At 39.3% G+C, this 19036-nt stretch overlaps 1 protein-coding gene across 1 annotated transcript in view; it reads right to left on the bottom strand.

Moving 5' to 3' along the window:
* Positions 1-11470, bottom strand: part of s1pr2 (sphingosine-1-phosphate receptor 2) — a 61951-nt gene extending 50481 nt beyond the window's left edge. The window contains exon 1 of the mRNA XM_061905141.1: positions 11088-11470. The gene's annotated coding sequence lies outside the window, so the exon portion shown is untranslated. The remainder of the gene's footprint in view (positions 1-11087) is intronic.
* Positions 11471-19036: the final 7566 nt, after the last annotated feature.

Raw genomic sequence — 19036 nt, 5'->3', positions numbered from 1 at the left:
ACCTGCTGACAGACTCCTCATGCACACCTGCTGACAGCATCACAAGTCAGAGAAAGCATGCCAGCACGGCCATGAAGACTTCCTCCTTTCCAGCTCATACATCACTCACTGCAACCTCGGAGTGAAGGCCTGCAAAGCTCCGTCAGTCCCGTCCAAAAACCGCAGCAGGAACCTGAAGCTGACATTTATATGATGGGCTCCGTGCTAAATATCCAAGACCTGGGCACACGCTGGCCAATTCTCCGTCAAAGTTGACCACTGAAGTGCCGCCGACTGTCTAACAAATCAAGGATGGCTTTTTTTTTATTATAATTATTATTTTTTGAAATGTGTAACTCTGACAAAAGAAATAGACGAGAAACAAATGTCCACTGCGGTGGACGCTGGTTCTCAGGAGGATATCCACTCTGCTGCAAGGAGATTTGCTATTGCCGCATTTTCAGACTAAAAGGCGCACTTTCAATCCTTTTTTTAAAACATCAACAGTGCGCCTTGTAGCTAACCCGGTGTGCCTAATGTACAGAATAATTCGGGTTGTGCTTACCGACCTCAAAAGGTATTTTATTTGGGACATTAGTTTAATAATAAGTGTGACCAGTAGATGGCAGTCACACATAAGAGATATGTGTAGACTGCAATATGACTCAAGTAAACAACACCAACATTTTATATGTTCCATTGAAAATATAGAACGTTACACACAATCCGTCAAAATGTTTTAGTACGGCTTTGGTAAGCTAAGAAGCCACACCGCTTGATGGATTGTGGGAGCTTCACATGACTCGTGCTTCAACATAGTAGTATTATTATTATGTTATGTGTATAAGGCAAGACATTATCTGGTGTTATGTTTCTCAATATTATGCAAAAACAACTTTTCTTACCTTCTGGTACCTGCTGATCTGTATTTGGGATCTGCATAATTCCTAAAAAATCCGCCTTGGTAGTCCATGGTGACACCGTAGTTTTCTCTATCTCCTTGTTATGTGACATTCATCCTCCACTGTTGCCATTACTAATATAAAGTAGTGTAAAGTTCTTACTTATATCTGTCAGTAAACTCACCATGAAAGCACTAAAACATACCGGTGTAGTGACCTTATGTTATTCACCCAAGGTATGCAGATCCCAAATACAGATCAGCAGGTACCAGAAGGTAAGAAAAGTTGTTTTGGCATAATATTGGGAACAACACGCCAGATAATGTCTTACCTTTTACACACACTATAATAATACTCCTATGTTGAAGCACAGTACAATCCATCAAGTGGTGTGGCTTCATAGCTTACCAAAGTCATACTAAAACATTTTGATAGATTTTTGAGCATTGTGCGTAACGTTCTACATTTTCAATGGAACATATAAAATGTTGGTGTCGTTTAATTGAGTCATATTGCAGTATACACATATCTCTTATGTGTGACTGCCATCTACTGGTCACACTTATCATTTCACTATGTACCAAATAAGAGTTTTGAGAAAATGAAAGGATTTTCAGTGCGCCTTATAGTCCGACTAATACTGTACTTATACACATTTTGAAAAATTTCAACCAGGTTTTATTTTAAACAAAGTAAATAAATCAAATGGACACAAAATACTTTTTAGTAGAAGTTATATATCTTTTTTCAGTTTTTCCAAATGTAATGTTAGTTAGTTAGTAGGGGTGTAACGGTACGTGTATTTGTATTGAACCGTTTCGGTACGGGGGTTCCGGTTCGGTGCGGAGGAGTACCGTACGAGTTCCACAGGAACATATGAAGTAGCCGCCTATGCTAAAGTCTTAACAAGCTGCTCCGCTCCGTTCTGCCTTCATGTCTGTCTGTACACAGCACCTAGCATTGTCCCTCCCACACAAACATCTGATTGGTTACAACCGTAGCGGTAACAAGCCAATCAGCAGTGCGGATTCAGAGCGCATGTCGTCAGCGCTTCAGCGTCAAGCAGATAGGTCTTTAGCAGGGGAGCAGAGGACTCTCCCCAAATTATACTAAACTTCCAAGTCAACTACTTTCTTAACATCACTATGAGCCTGTTGACCTTCTAGAAACAAACTGCAGCTCAGCTCACTCGCAGTCCTGGCTTGAGGTGAAGGCTAGTTAGCTTTTAGCATAATGTTACCTCATTTTGCGGTGTGTGTGTTGCGGACGGTGTTGATTGAGGTGTGTTGAAGCAGCAAAAAAGGACATTAAGTGAAGAGTTTCTGTCTCTGATAGTGTATATAATAATGTAAGTGCATCATTAAACCTACATGAACTCCATGGTGTTCAGGGATGAATAGTCTCTCCTATTGCTATTGTACTATTTTTTCAGCCATAGTTACATTAACCATTAGTAATGTAGCAGCCTAGTTTTGAATGGCAGGGTCCCTGCTATCACATGTTGATACTAAAATAACATTTACATAATACAAATCAACTACAGACTTCCCCAATGCTGTAATAAATTAAGCATGATGAGTTGACTTGAAACTGTATAATGTTGCACTTTTTATATGTAGAAGAAAGGTTGTGTCATTTTATTTAATCAAAGCAACAACTTGAGGAAGTTTAATGTGGATTAACGTGGGCAGAATTATTATAGTGTTCCCAATGTTAAAATGATCAAGCCATTGTTTACAAACTTAGTAAATAAAAAAACAAAAAAAGTATATTTTGTTGTTTTCTTAGTGTACCGAAAATGAACTGAACCCTGACCTCGAAACTGAGGTACGTACCGAACCGAAATGTTTGTGTCCCGTTACACCCCTATAAGTTATACAAGTCTAGATTGTGTATGTTGTCTGTAATGAAGAACATTTATGTGTCTTGTCATCGTGTTAGAATTGAAGTCAGCTAGCAAGTTAACGATAGTCGGTACATGAATTTGTCAAATTCCGCTGATTTATCTTGATTATGTCAACATTTAAAATGGTAAATCATAACACAACGGTTTATCATTAATTACATTTATTGTTACATCCCTAGCCGAGAAACTGCTTGCATCTAAGCTGAAGAATGAAGCTGGGGCACAGTCTTGTAATTCTAACAGATCATGCTTTTTGCTCATAAATACTTAATCGATCTTAGCCACCATCTTTCAAATACAGGAAAAACAACCCCTTCCGCTCTCAACAATTGCATTATTTATGTGTCCCATTGGACATAATCCAGGGTTCTTATCCAGTGACCATTATGTTGTATTGAAACTGCAATGGAACCAGTCGATAGTTTCAGATAACTTCTGGTAAATAAACATGGATGAATTGACATTTCAGCCAATCAGAGGCTAGAAGAAAGTCATGTTGGCAAAAGAAACAATCAAGGAAGAGGAGAATGATGTATTATTCTTAAACATTGTAAAAGAAAAACATCAACTGTGCGTACGGACTGAGACAGCGGCAGCGTCATGTGAAGGAAGAGCAGCCAAACAAAACGTTGGTTTTCCCCGTCGACAGACAAACGCTGACAACACAATTTTGGAAAGCCTTGGAGTTCTCACTGGTTTTTCCTGACCCGAAACGGAGAGGATGAAAGAGTCCTGAGACGTTCTTTAAAAATAGTCCTGCGGACGGGGCATAAAATGGCAGACTGGCCGTCTTTTGGGGGTGGACTTGAGGAATGAGAGGCGACAGGAGTCGTAGGACACCCTGGCATGCCGCAACAAGAGTCGGCGCCTGGTCACGCTGTGTTGAAGTTTGTGACGGAGAAGGGTTGAGGGGGAGGTGGTCTGATAGTTTGTTCAAGTCCCTGAAGTGGAAAAGGAATGTAACAGGAGACTAATGGAGTTTTCATTGACTAAGACACCTTGTAGATGAGGGGGGGGGTCTGTCTACATAAAAAAAGAGGCCATGTTTATTTCTCTCATGGGCGACACTCCCTTTTATTGGCTGCCAGTGATGTGTTGGGACTTGTGCGAACAGTTTTTTGTTTTTTGCTCCGACTGCCACACCCACAATTTTCAGGCTGATGGGGCAAAAGCGACCAGAAGTGTCAGAAAACATATGGCAGCCTGCAGAAGATTACCAGAAAAGCAACCTCACTCTATAAACATCTAGGTTGTCCGCTCTTCCTCTTCTCCCACTGACACCTCGGGCAGTGGACTTCTTGTGATCTGACGGTGGTTCTGTCAGCCCTCCGATCCAGTTGGATGAAGTGGTGTGTGTCTCCAACAAAAGAGGAGTCAGCCTCTCAAAGGAAAAAGCCGCCTCACTGCGTCCTGTTAGCGGACCGCTCCCAGGCCTGGGCTGAAACCTGAACGTCCTCGTGGGGCGGGGGGGATCGACACCGCCCACGCGATCCCCATCCCTACATTTGAATCCCCCCCGTGACCAGAAGGGAAGTCCCTCGCAAATCCAGTTCCCGCTGTTCAATTGTCATTTATTTACCCACGCTTGCACTTAAACAACTGTTTATTTGTTTGAAGGATTTATGTGACGCCAATTCTCATGCTAATCCCCCAACTCAGGTCTGATTACCATGTCACACAACACCCAAACCCAGGCAAGGTCTTCCATACTGTATAAGAGCTAGTAACTGGGATAGTTGCTCAAAGACTTTAAAAGACTCCCAAGATTCATTAATGCACATTTTTCCATACATGCGAGACGTACGGACAAACGGAATCCAGATTGCTTGTTAACTCTTGACGTCTATTCAAATTTCCAATCGAGATACTGTTCTGCTCACACCCTGAACTCTGGAGCACATTTTTCAAGCTTTCAGCAAAACAGCTCAAGTCCACATAGGGGAAAAACCTTATTGCCTGATTATGTACTTCAATGAAATCCCCAAGATTGACAGGAGTTCTTAGACGCTGGGTAGCTTTCTGGACTGGCTCTGCAGGAGCTCTGTGTTTTGGGCCCTCGGTCTCTCGAGCTCCTAGAGGGCCACCATGGAGCAGAAGTCCAAGCTTCTGTACTCTCCACACTCGGCTTTTGTAACTTAGAGAACTTCTTTTTGGCATAAAACCTCCATTAACTCACCACGTGGAGAACCTGGGATGCAATCGTCTGTCACTGAACTACTCGGACTTGTTGGAGATTGTTAACGAGCACTACAGGACACAGTAACACAAAATGATATTCAAGGTTGCACAAGCTCATGTAAAGGGTGTTCCCTGAAAAGATACTGCTTTAGTATTATTATCTTTTAAAGCTGGGGACTGGATGTGTTCTGTACAAGGTACAACATTTGGAGGAGAGGTGGGAATCTTTGGGCACCTCACGATTCCATTACGGTTAGGATTGTACTCACGACCTGCCCATCTGGGGGCGGGCATTCTAACCACTGAGCAGGTCTGTGTTACATTATTTACAATAAATTGATTATTGACGTTTACTAATTGATTCTTTAATCGTTCATGTCAGAATTGCGATTAATCAAAAAAATTATTATTTCCCCCACCTCTAATTTGGAGTCCAACAACTAGACTCATGGGGTACAGTAGAACAGATCTATGTTTGGGCGAACTATAGCTTCTTAGTTTAAAGCGGGGGTCGGTAACCCAAAATGTTGAAAGAGCCATTTTGGACCAAAAATAAAGAATAAAAAAGAATCCTGTCTGGAGCTGCAAAAGATGAAAAGCCTTATATAAGTGTTATGATGAAGGCAACACGTGATGTAAGTGTCTAGATTAGATATATTAGCCTACTATCAAAATGACTTTAAAAACATTGTGTTATAATGAAGACAACACATGATGTAAGTGTCTATATTAGCCTACTATCAAAATGACTTTAAAAGTCTTATATAAGTGTTATAATAGAGACAACACATTATGTAGGTGTCTATACTAGCTATATTAGCTTACTATCAAAATGACTTTAAAAGTCTTATATAAGTGTTATAATGAAGACAACACATGATGTAAGTGTCTATATTAGCTCTATTAACCTACTATCAAAATGATTTTAAAAGTCGTATATAAGTGTTATGATTAAGAAAACATGATGTAAGTGTCTATATTAGCCTACTATCAAAATGACTTTAAAAGTCTTATATAAGTGTTATAATAGAGACAACACATTATGTAGGTGTCTATACTAGCTATATTAGCTTACTATCAAAATGACTTTAAAAGTCTTATATAAGTGTTATAATGAAGGCAACACATGATGTAAGTGTCTATATTAGCTTACTATCAAAATGACTTTAAAAGTCTTATATAAGTGTTATAATGAAGGCAACACATGATGTAAGTGTCTATATTAGCCTACTATCAAAATGACTTTAAAAGTCTTATATAAGTGTTATAATGAAGGCAACACATGATGTAAGTGTCTATATTAGCCTACTATCCAAATTACTTTAAACATTTTTCTATAAGTGTTATAATGAAGACAACACATGATGCAAGTGTCTATATTAGCCTACTATCAAAATGACTTTAAACATTTTTCTATAAGTGTTATAATGAAGACAACACATGATGCAAGTGTCTATATTAGCCTACTATCAAAATGACTTTAAGAGTCTTATATAAGTGTTATAATGAAGACAACACATGATGTAAGTGTCTATATTAGCCTACTATCAAAATGACTTTAAAAGTCTTATATAAGTGTTATAATGAAGACAACATATGATGTAAGTGTCTATATTAGCCTACTATCAAAATGACTTTAAAAGTCTTATATAAGTGTTATAATGAAGGCAACACATGATGCAAGTGTCTATATTGGCCTACTATCAAAATGACTTTAAAAGTCTTATATAAGTGTTATAATGAAGACAACACATGATGTAAGTGTCTATATTAGCCTACTATCAAAATGACTTTAAACATTTTTCTATAAGTGTTATAATGAAGACAACACATGATGCAAGTGTCTATATTAGCCTACTATCAAAATGACTTTAAGAGTCTTATATAAGTGTTATAATGAAGACAACACATGATGTAAGTGTCTATATTAGCCTACTATCAAAATGACTTTAAAAGTCTTATATAAGTGTTATAATGAAGACAACATATGATGTAAGTGTCTATATTAGCCTACTATCAAAATGACTTTAAAAGTCTTATATAAGTGTTATAATGAAGACAACATATGATGTAAGTGTCTATATTAGCCTACTATCAAAATGACTTTAAAAGTCTTATATAAGTGTTATAATGAAGACAACACATGATGTAAGTGTCTATATTAGCCTACTATCAAAATGACTTTAAAAGTCTTATATAAGTGTTATAATGAAGACAACACATGATGTAAGTGTCTATATTAGCCTACTATCAAAATGACTTTAAAAGTCTTATATAAGTGTTATAATGAAGGCAACACATGATGCAAGTGTCTATATTGGCCTACTATCAAAATGACTTTAAAAGTCTTATATAAGTGTTATAATGAAGACAACACATGATGTAAGTGTCTATATTAGCCTACTATCAAAATGACTTTAAAAGTCTTATATAAGTGTTATAATGAAGACAACACATGATGTAAGTGTCTATATTAGCCTACTATCAAAATGACTTTAAAAATCTTATATAAGTGTTATAATGAAGACAACACATGATGTAAGTGTCTATATTAGTTATATTAGCCTACTAACAAAATTACTTTAAACATTTTTCTATAAGTGTTATGATGAAGTCAACACATGATGTAAGTGTCTATATTAGTTATATTAGCCTACTATCACAGGCTGAAGCAAATCGTTGACAGAAATGTTCATTTTTATTCTACACATTTTTGCAACATTGGAACTCATTAGTAAAATGGAGGCTTCTCACAGGGTGAGATAACTCCTGGAAATGAGTGGCTCAGAATGGCCAAAGGTAAATATGTGTGTGTCCAAGTTGAAGGAAACTGCAGGCTGTCTTCTTCTAATAGATTTATTACAATCTTTGCGAGCAAGGTAACGTTTGCTGTGGTCTGGAACAACATGGCACACAAACAACTATCATAAATGTAGCCGATGTTACATACAGATAATGTGTCCTGAGACAAATTAAATACACTGAGGACATAAGTAAAGGAAATTAAATGAGCTCAAATATAGCTACAAATGAGGCATAATGATGCAATATATAATAAATACAGCTAGCCTAAATAGCATGTTAGCACTGATAAGTTGGCAGTCAAGTATGTCTGATTAGCACTCCAGCAAATCAATAACACCAACAAAGCTCACCTTTGTGCATTCATGCACAGCATAAAAAGTTTGGTTCAGTTTTAGTTTCGATCTGCATAGCCTTCTCTAAGCTTCAATGCCTTTCCTTAGGGTCACTCACCTTTTGTTTATTTTTGGTTTAAGCATTAGACACCTTTTTACCTGCACACTGCCTCCCGCTGTTTCCCACATCTACAAAGCAATTAGCTACTTGCTGCCACCTACTGATATGGAAGAGTATTACAGGGTTACTCTGCCGAGCTCTAGACAGCACCGACACTCAACAACAACACATCATTTGGGGACTATAATTACTGCTCTGCAAAAAATATTTATAACCCAAATAGGTGAAAGTAGATCATCTCCCACGGCACACCAGACTGTATCTCACGGCACAGAAGTGGTTAAAAAACACTGGCCTAATGTACGGAATAATTCTGGTTGTGCTTATTGACCTCGAAACAATTGTATTTGGTACATGGTGTAATGATAAGTGTGACCAGTAGATGGCGGTCATACATAAGAGATGCGTGTAGACTGCAATATGACGCCAGTAAAGAACCCCATAACTTTAAATGTTCTATTGAAAATATGGAACATTACTACATTCGGCAAAATCTGTCAAAATGTTTTAGTATGACTTTGAAGCCGCACCGCTTGATGGATTGTCGACCCATGACGACTACCCTAGTCAGAGATACAAGTATTACTATGGTGTCTGTATAAGGACCGCAAAAATGCACCCATTAGTAGACATATTATCTGGGATCTGCATAAGTCCTGAAAATTTGCGCACGTCCGCCACTGTAGTCTTGAAAAACACTGGGTTAAACGAGTGAGGACTGCAGTTTTAGAGTTCAAATTTGGGCTTTATGTTTGAGAAGATGCAGAGAAAAGGACAAAGAAGAAGTCGCTCAGTGTTTCGTCGGCTTGAATGAGCCTCGCCATCACCAAACGGCAGAGAGACCGACCAGGTTTTGGCGCGTGAACTCCGGCTCTCGACACATCACGCTGGGATTGCCCAAGATCCAGAAGAAGTCAAAGAAACTGGAGGAAGTGTGCCATCAGTGCACTCGCTGACAGAGCCCCCCGCCCTGGATAGAAGGTTTCCCCCTCAACACTTGTGGTGTGATGTTATCACCGCTGTGTTGTCTTACTGATGCCTTCAAGCGCTCCCAGACTTGGAGGACAACTTTGCTTTTATTTCCTCCCGTCGGCAGCCAATGAGCCGACGGACCGCAGGAGAGCGGATGATGGATTGCTTATTTTTATCTAAGGCAATAAACACCAGTTCCTCCGCCTTATCTCAAAGTGATTTGGCCGACACCTTCACTGCTGCGGAAAGTGTAGTTTTTTTTTTTTGCGAAGTGAGGCTGTGTGTGCACAGGAGTGTGTTAGGAGCGCCATTGTTCAACCTGGAGGACATCTCTGACCCAGGAGACTTAACCAGTAGTGATGGTGATAATGGGGGCTTTTGTCTTATTAATACATCCTTTCAATACAATGGCTTCTTTAGACTGACGGATGAACAACGTCGGAGAGGTCAGAGGGTGGGGGGGGGGGCACAGCAGGCTGCACAATAAGGACCCCCCCCTCTCACAAGACAGCATATGATGCATGGTCGCTACTAATGTTCCTCATAGCCTCCCATCACAAGACAGCTACTAATGTTTAACGCTGTTGGCAACTAAGAACACACACACTACAAACCCTGTTTCCATATGAGTTGGGAAATTGTGTTAGATGTAAATATAAACAGAATACAATGATTTGCAAATCCTTTTCAAGCCATATTCAGTTGAATATGCTACAAAGACAACATATTTGATGTTCGAACTCATAAACTTTGTTTTTTTTTTGCAAATAATAATTAACTTAGAATTTCATGGCTGCAACACGTGCCAAAGTAGTTGGGAAAGGGCATGTTCACCACTGTGTTACATCACCTTTTCTTTTAACAACACTCAATAAACGTTCGGGAACTGAGGAAACTAATTGTTGAAGCTTTGAAAGTGGAATTCTTTCCCATTCTTGTTTTATGTAGAGCTTCAGTCCTTCAACAGTCCGGGGTCTTGTAGTATTTTACGCTTCACAATGCACCGCACATTTTCCATGGACTGCAGGCGGGCCAGGAAAGTACCCGCACTCTTTTACTACGAAGCCACACTGTTGTAACACGTGGCTTGGCATTGTCTTGCTGAAATAAGCAGGGGCGTCCATGATAACATTGCTTGGATGACAACATATGTTGCTCCAAAACCTGTATGTACCTTTCAGCATTAATGGTGCCTTCACAGATGTGTAAGTTACCCACGCCTTGGCCACTAATACACCCCCATACCATCACACATGCTGGCTTTTCAACTTACAACAATTCAGATGGTTATTTTCCTCTTTGTTCCGGAGGACACCACTTCCACAGTTTTCAAATATAATTTGAAATGTGGACTCGTCAGACCACAGAAAACTTTTGTACTTTGCATCAGTCCATCTTAGATGAGCTCGGGGCCCAGCGAAGCCGGCGGCATTCCTGGGTGTTGTTGATAAATGGCTTTGGCTTTGCATAGTAGAGTTTTAACTTGCACTTACAGATATAGCGACCAACTGTAGTTACTGACAGTGGTTTTATGAAGTGTTCCTGAGCCCATGTGGTGATATCCTTTACACACTGATGTTGGTTTTTGATGCAGTACCGCCTGAGGGGTCAAAGGTCCGTAATATCATCGCTTACGTGCAGTGATTTCTCCAGATTCTCTGAACCTTTCGATGATTTTACAGACCGTAGATGGTAAAATCCCTAAATTCTCAGTTTGAACATCAAATATGTTGTCTTTGTAGCATATTCAACTGAATATGGCTTGAAAAGGATTTGCAAAATCATTGTATTCTGTTTATATTTACATCTAACACAATTTCCCCACTCATATGGAAACGGGGTTTGTATTAAGCACAATGAATATGAAGTTAGCCAACTTGCAGAAAACTTACCCCATGAGAGAGAACATGTCAGTGCTCACATGAAGCAACCAGCTTGCAGACAAACTCCAAAAAACAAAAAATCAAAAAATGCCCTCAAATCTTCTCTGCAACGATCCAATTGTTGACGATCAGAACTTTTGACGCGGCGTGTGTTGTCCGGTCCTGGCCGCGTGACGATCCATAGCGGGGAGAGCGGCGCCGCGAAGCCGGACAAAAGTGCTCGCACTCCGGGGGAAGTCAGCGAGGGAGAAGGGCGGTGGAGGTGCAAAAAGTGTCCCGCAGCGGGCTTGCTTTTTCGGGTCCGCCGTCACGTCTGCTCGCTCTGCTGCTCCGCCGCTGACTGACTGACTGACTGCTGCTCACACACACACACACACACACACACACACACACACACACACACACACACACACACACACACACACACACACACACACACACACACACACACACACGCTCCTGAGGCAGGAAGGCGCGCATGACGTAATCGTCACTCACGCGCACGCGCACTACACAGCAGAGAGTCAACCGACTCCAATTAACGGTAAGTAGATTTTCGAGCATAAAAAGACAATAACACCAGACATGGCTACTTCCAAGTTTTTGTTAATCCCCTTGGACTATTTACATATTACAAATTGTCCTTCAATGTTAACAAAAGAACAGAAAACAAAGGAGTTGCCCCCAAACCCAACAGCTGGTGCACATAATCCTGCTAAATGCTAGCTGGCTAATACTGCTAAGTGCTAGCTGGCTAAGAAAAAACGTTTTATTGTTTTCTGTCGACCTGATAACTAGTTCCTGTTTATTCACTTTATTCCCTCTTACTAGTTGAATACACTGAGTCATATAGCGAGTTAAAATCAATTTTGTGGTTTGTATGCAATCCTGTTGACTAACTGGATCAGGGCTCAAAGGCACCAGGTCGCCCGTAAGGACCAGATGAGTCGCCCGCTGGCCTGTTCTAAAAATAGCTCAAATAGCAGCACTTACCAGTGAGCTGCCTCTATTTTTTAAATTGTATTTATTTACTAACAAGCTGGTCGCGCTTTGCTCCACATTTTTAATTCTAAGAGAGACAAAACTCAAATAGAATTTGAAAATCCAAGAAAATATTTTAAAGACTTGGTCTTCACTTGTTTGAATAAATTATTTTATTGTTTTACTTTGTTTCTTATAACTTTCAGAAAGACAATTTTAGAGAAAAAAGACACAACCTTAAAGATGATTTTAGGATTTTTAAACACATATACCTTTTTGCCTTTTAAATTCCTTCCTCTTTCCTGACAATTTAAATCAATGTTCAAGTAAATTTATTTTTTTTATTGTAAAGAATAATAAATACCTGTTAATTAAATCCTTCATTTTGGCTTCTGTTTTTTCGACAAAGAATATTTGTGAAATATTTCTTCAAATTTATGATTAAAATTCAAAAAAAATATTCTGGCAAATCTAGAAAATCTGTACAATCAAATGTTAATCTTATCTCAAAGTCTTTTGAATTTCTTTTAAAATATTTGTTCTGGAAAATCTAGAAGAAATAATGATTTGTCTTTGTTAGAAATATAGCTTGGTCCAATTTGTTATTTATTTTAACAATGTGCAGATTGGATTTGAACCTATTTAAAACATGTCATCAAAAATATATACTTATTGTGAGAAATCATTAAGATGATCAGTGTTTTCACAAAGATAAATATCAACAATTATTAATAATAACATAGAGTTAAAGGTAAATTGAGCAAATTGGCTATTTCTGGCAATTTATTTAAGTGTGTATCAAACTGGTAGCCCTTCACATTAATCAGTACCCAAAAAGTAGCTCTTGGTTTCAAAAAGGTTGCTGACCCCTGAACTAGACTATCTATAGTGCCCAGTTAGTCAAACATTGATCACTGACAGAAGTGGGTAGTAACGCGCTACATTTACTACGTTACATCTACTTGAGTAACTTTTTGGATAAATTGTACTTCTAAGAGTAGTTTTAATGCAACATACTTTCACTTTTATTTAAGTATATTTATCGAGAAAAAACGCTACTTTTACTCCGCTGCATTTATCTACATTCAGCTCGCTACTCGCTACTGATTTTTATCGATCTGTTAATGCACGCTTTTTTTGTTTTGGTTTGTCAGACAGACCTTCAAAGTAGGATCTATCACATGCCTGCGTTTCACCAATCAAATGCAGTCACTGGTGACGTTTGACTCCGTTTCACCAATCAAACAGAGCCAGGCGGTCACGTGATTAACTGTACACTTTATTTTAATCAACCTTTATTTATAAATTTTCAACATTTAAAAACAGTTGAAAATAATAATCAAAGTAAGTACAAAAACAGTACAAACAGTATAAAAACTGTACAAACAGCGGCAGGGGGTTGTAAATTCAAAGTAACTAAAATAGAATGCAAAATATATATATATATATATATAAAATAAAGAAAGTGCAAAGCCATAGGCTCACTCAATCTCGGTAAATAACTTAAGTGTGGAACACAGCATCATCGTTTTCACAGCTTTTTGGTTGTTAGTGGTAGAGTGTTTTAATGTAGAGTTCTAAATCTTTTTTAAAGGCACAACAAACAGGTCGGTTGTTGAGAAACTTACATTTATGAATATAAAACTTAGCCAATAGTATCATGAGCTTGCAAAGGTAAAATTCATTTTCATTTTTTTTTTCAATACAGTGTAAAACCAAATATATATTATTTAATATATATTAATTTTAGTTGCTTAAAAGCTATTCCTGGCTCTGAATTTGTTCATTGCTATTTTTATGTTTTTGTGCATTACTTGTTGCCGTCATCATTAAACGAACAGGTTACTCATCAGTTACTCAGTACTTGAGTAGTTTTTTTCACAACATACTTTTTACTTTTATTCAAGTCAATACTTGGGTGACTACTCCTTACTTTTACTTGAGTAATACATCTCTAAAGTAACAGTACTCTTACTTGAGTACAATTTCTGGCTACTCTGCCCACCTCTGCTCACTGATAACCAGTGCTGTACATGTGGGATATAGTTTGTTTGTGTCACTGATAACCAGTACTGTACATGTGGGATGTAGTTTGTTTGTGTCACTGATAACCAGTACTGTACATGTGGGATGTAGTTTGTTTGTGTCACTGATAACCAGTACTGTACATGTGGGATGTAGTTTGTTTGTGTCACTGATAACCAGTACTCTACATGTGGGATGTAGTTTGTTTGTGTTTTTACATATACTATGTGGGTTTTAGCAATATGCTAACCAACTAACTAGTACATAGCTAATAGAACATGATAAATCATGAATAATACATCTGATAACTAGTGTGTATCTCAGCAATAGTTTTGAGTGTATTCCTTTTCACTAGCTAACTAATCAACTAGTTGAGAAAATAGATAGTAGATATACATTTGGGTTTATGCAATCTGCTAAGTAGCTACTACAAAGCTAGCAGAAATCTGGTAAACAGTTATGTCTTGTTCTAAAAACTACCGCATTTTTCAGAATATAAGTGGCTCCGGAGTATACGTCGCACCTGCCGAAAATGCATAATAAAGAAGGAAAAAACATATATAAGTCGCACTGGAGTATAAGTCGCATTTTTGGGGGAAATTTATTGATGAAACCCAACAGCAAGAATAGACATTTGAAAGGCAATTAAAAATAAATAAAGAATAGTGAAGAAGAGGCTGAATAAGTGTAGGTTATGTGAGGCATAAATAAGCAACTGCTATGTTAACCTAACATATTATGGTAAGAGTCATTCAAATAACTATAACATATAGAACATGCTATACCTTTACCAAACTATCTCTCACTCCTAATCCATAAATCTTCTTCCTGGATGTGGCTTCTAAACAACTCTGCCGCTTCCTCTTGTCCTTTTCTGCTGCATATTTCACTACATCCAGCTTGTCATCTGCACTACATGATTTCCTTTTCAACGCCATTTTTCTTCAGCCCTTCTCACTTTTTATAAATTACCACCAACCATGAAATGATCCATTTTAATAGCTACGGCAGTAGCATATAGCATATAGCAGTTAGCATTCCATGACCCAAAATGCACTTCTGCCATGACCCTCCCCCGCACAATTCTTATTGGTTGACGTGTGTGTGACCATTGCTGACATTTTCTTTGTCTCTTCCGCGAATGAGATAAATAATATTATTTTATATTTTACGGCAATGTGTTAATAATTCCACACATAAGTGGCTACGGAATATATGTCGCACCCCGGCCAAACTATGAAAAAAAATGCAACTTATAGTCCGAAAAATACGGTAACTCGTCTTAATATCAGTGGTTGTGTGTATTCCTTCTCACTAGCTCACAAATTAACTAGTTGAAAAAGCTAGTTAGATAGTAGACATATTTTATACAATCTGCTAACTAAATACTAGAACACAGCTAGCAAAACATTGGTTAAAAATGTTTGGTGTAAATCTGATAACTAGCATGTGTTAATATCATCTGTAGCAACTAGTTCGCTAGTTATAGTGTAGTCCTGCCAATTGACTAACTAGTTAACTAAGTTGTTGTGTAAATTGGTTCTATAGTTGTTTGTCAGCCAAAATAAGTGTTGTTAATAAGTGCACTCAGCACTTGTGTTGTTAATAAGTGCACTCAGCACTAGTGTTGTTAATAAGTGCACTCAGCACTAGTGTTGTTAATAAGTGCACTCAGCACTAGTGTTGTTAATAAGTGCACTCAGCACTAGTGTTGTTAATAAGTGCACTCAGCACTAGTGTTGTTAATAAGTGCACTCAGCACTAGTGTTGTTAATAAGTGCACTCAGCACTAGTGTTGTTAATAAGTGCACTCAGCACTAGTGTTGTTAATAAGGGCAGTCAGCACTAGTGTTGTTAATAAGTGCACTCAGCACTAGTGTTGTTAATAAGTGCACTCAGCCCTAGTGTTGTTAATAAGTGCAGTCAGCACTAGTGTTGTTAATAAGTGCACTCAGCACTAGTGTTGTTAATAAGTGCACTCAGCACTAGTGTTGTTAATAAGTACACTCAGCACTAGTGTTGTTAATAAGTACACTCAGCACTAGTGTTGTTAATAAGTACACTGAGCACTAGTGTTGTTAATAAGTGCAGTCAGCACTAGTGTTGTTAATAAGTGCACTCAGCACTAGTGTTGTTAATAAGTGCACTCAGCACTAGTGTTGTTAATAAGTGCAGTCAGCACTAGTGTTGTTAATAAATGCACTCAGCACTAGTGTTGTTAATAAGTGCAGTCAGCACTAGTGTTTTTAATAAGTGCACTCAGCACTAGTGTTGTTAATAAGTGCACTCAGCACTAGTGTTGTTAATAAGTGCAGTCAGCACTAGTGTTGTTAATAAATGCACTCAGCACTAGTGTTGTTAATAAGTGCAGTCAGCACTAGTGTTGTTAATAAGTGCACTCAGCACTCAACCAGCAAGGCTGAATGTTGTCTTCATGCTTTATACATCAGGATTTACGACATGTACCGTATCTAGCTAAAAAACAAAAGTAAAATACATTTTACAGCCTATTTTTGTGACTCTCTACCCCCAAATCAAGTCCAGATGTTCCACTTCCTCTCCCCCTGATGCAGATCCCAGCAGGCCTCACTTTCTTTCCCAACTAATCCTTTTCCCTCTTTGAGCAGCTGAAAGAAGCATCAGGGCTCTTTGTGCTTGGACTATTATGTCAATGCACCAAACATTATTGTATATTCAGGCCTCCAGGATGCACCAAACATTATTGTGTATTCACATGCGGCCTCCAGGATGCACCAAACATTACCGTAGTTAGTAAAGTTGTATTGGAGTCCCGTAGTTAGCCCAGTGTGCTATGTTGGGTCTAGATGGGAGTCACCCTCCAGTGTCTTCCCTTTCAGCCCTCAAGTAAAGTTCTACTACAGTCCCCTAGTTAGTAAAGTTGTACTACAGTCCCGTAGTTAATAAAGTTGTATTGGAGTCCCGTAGTTAGCCCGGTGTCCTATGTTGGACCTAGGTGGGAGTCACCCTCTAGTGTCTTCCCTCTCAGCTCTCAAGTAAAGTTGTACTACAGTCCCGTAGTTAGTAAAGTTGTATTGGAGTCCCGTAGTTAGCCCGGTGTGCTATGTTGGGTCTAGATGGGAGTCACCCTCCAGTGTCTTCCCTTTCAGCCCTCAAGTAAAGTTCTACTACAGTCCCCTAGTTAGTAAAGTTGTACTACAGTCCCGTAGTTAATAAAGTTGTATTGGAGTCCCGTAGTTAGCCCGGTGTCCTATGTTGGACCTAGGTGGGAGTCACCCTCTAGTGTCTTCCCTCTCAGCTCTCAAGTAAAGTTGTACTACAGTCCCGTAGTTAGTAAAGTTGTATTGGAGTCCCGTAGTTAGCCCGGTGTGCTATGTTGGACCTAGGTGGGAGTCACCCTCCAGTGTCTTCCCTTTCAGCCCTCAAGTAAAGTTGTACTACAGTCCCATAGTTAGTAAAGTTGTACTACAGTCCCGTAGTTAGCCCGGTGTGCTATGTTGGAGTTGGATGGGAGTCACCCTCTAGTGTCTTCCCTCTCAGCCCTCAAGTAAAGTTGTACTACAGTACCGTAATTAGTAAAGTTGTACTACAGTCCCGTAGTTAGTAAAGTTGTATTGGAGTCTCGTAGTTAGCCCGGTGTCCTATGCTGGAGCTAGATGGGACTCACCGTCCAGTGTCTTCCCTCTCAGCCCTCAAGTAAAGTTGTACTACTGTCCCGTAGTTAGTAAACTTGTACTACAGTCCCGTAGTTAATGAAGTTGTACTACAGTCCCATAGTTACTAAAGTTGTATTGGAGTCTCGCAGTTAGTAAACTTGTACTACAGTCCCGTAGTTAATGAAGTTGTACTACAGTCCCGTAGTTACTAAAGTTGTATTGGAGTCTCGCAGTTAGTAAACTTGTACTACAGTCCCGTTGTTAGTAAAGTTGTACTACAGTCCTGTAGTTAACCAGGTGTGCTATGTTGGACCTAGAAGGGAGTTACCCTCTAGTGTCTTCCCTCTCAGCCCTCAAGTAAAGTTGTATTGTAGTCCCATAGTTAACCCGGTGTTCTATGTTGGACCTAGAAGGGAGTCACCCTCTAGTGTCTTCCCTCTCAGCCCTCAAGTAAAGTTGTATTGTAGTCCCATAGTTAACCAGGTGTGCTATGTTGGAGCTAGATGGGAGTCACCCTCTAGTGTCTTCCCTCTCAGCCCTCAAGTAAAGTTGTACTACAGTCCCGTAGTTAAGTTAGCCCGGTGTGCTATGTTGGATCTAGACGGGAGTCACCCTCCTGTGTCTTCCCTCTCAGCCCTCAAGTAAAGTTGTACTACAGTCCCGTAGTTAAGTTAGCCCGGTGTGCTATGTTAGATCTAGATGGGAGTCACCCTCTAGTGTCTTCCCTCTCAGCCCTCAAGTAAAGTTGTACTACAGTCCTGTAGTTAGCCCGGTGTGCTATGTTGGATCTAGATGGGAGTCACCCTCTAGTGTCTTCCCTCTCAGCCCTCAAGTAAAGTTGTACTACAGTCCTGTAGTTAGTAAAGTTGTACTACAGTCCCCTAGTTACTAAAGTTGTATTGGAGTCTCGCAGTTAGTAAAGTTGTACTACAGTCCTGTAGTTAGCCCGGTGTGCTATGTTGGATCTAGATGGGAGTCACCCTCCTGTGTCTTCCCTCTCAGCCCTCAAGTAAAGTTGTACTACAGTCCCGTAGTTAAGTTAGCCCGGTGTGCTATGTTGGATCTAGATGGGAGTCACCCTCCTGTGTCTTCCCTCTCAGCCCTCAAGTAAAGTTGTACTACAGTCCCGTAGTTAAGTTAGCCCGGTGTGCTATGTTAGATCTAGATGGGAGTCACCCTCCTGTGTCTTCCCTCTCAGCCCTCAAGTAAAGTTGTACTACAGTCCCGTAGTTAAGTTAGCCCGGTGTGCTATGTTGGATCTAGATGGGTGTCACCCTCCAGTGTCTTCCCTCTCAGCCCTCAAGTAAAGTTGTACTA

This window comes from Nerophis ophidion, linkage group LG07 (assembly GCF_033978795.1).
Source record: "Nerophis ophidion isolate RoL-2023_Sa linkage group LG07, RoL_Noph_v1.0, whole genome shotgun sequence".
Taxonomy (NCBI): Eukaryota; Metazoa; Chordata; class Actinopteri; order Syngnathiformes; family Syngnathidae; genus Nerophis; species Nerophis ophidion.
Note: the sequence above shows the minus strand (reverse complement) of the source record. Positions and strands in the feature narration are given on the sequence as shown.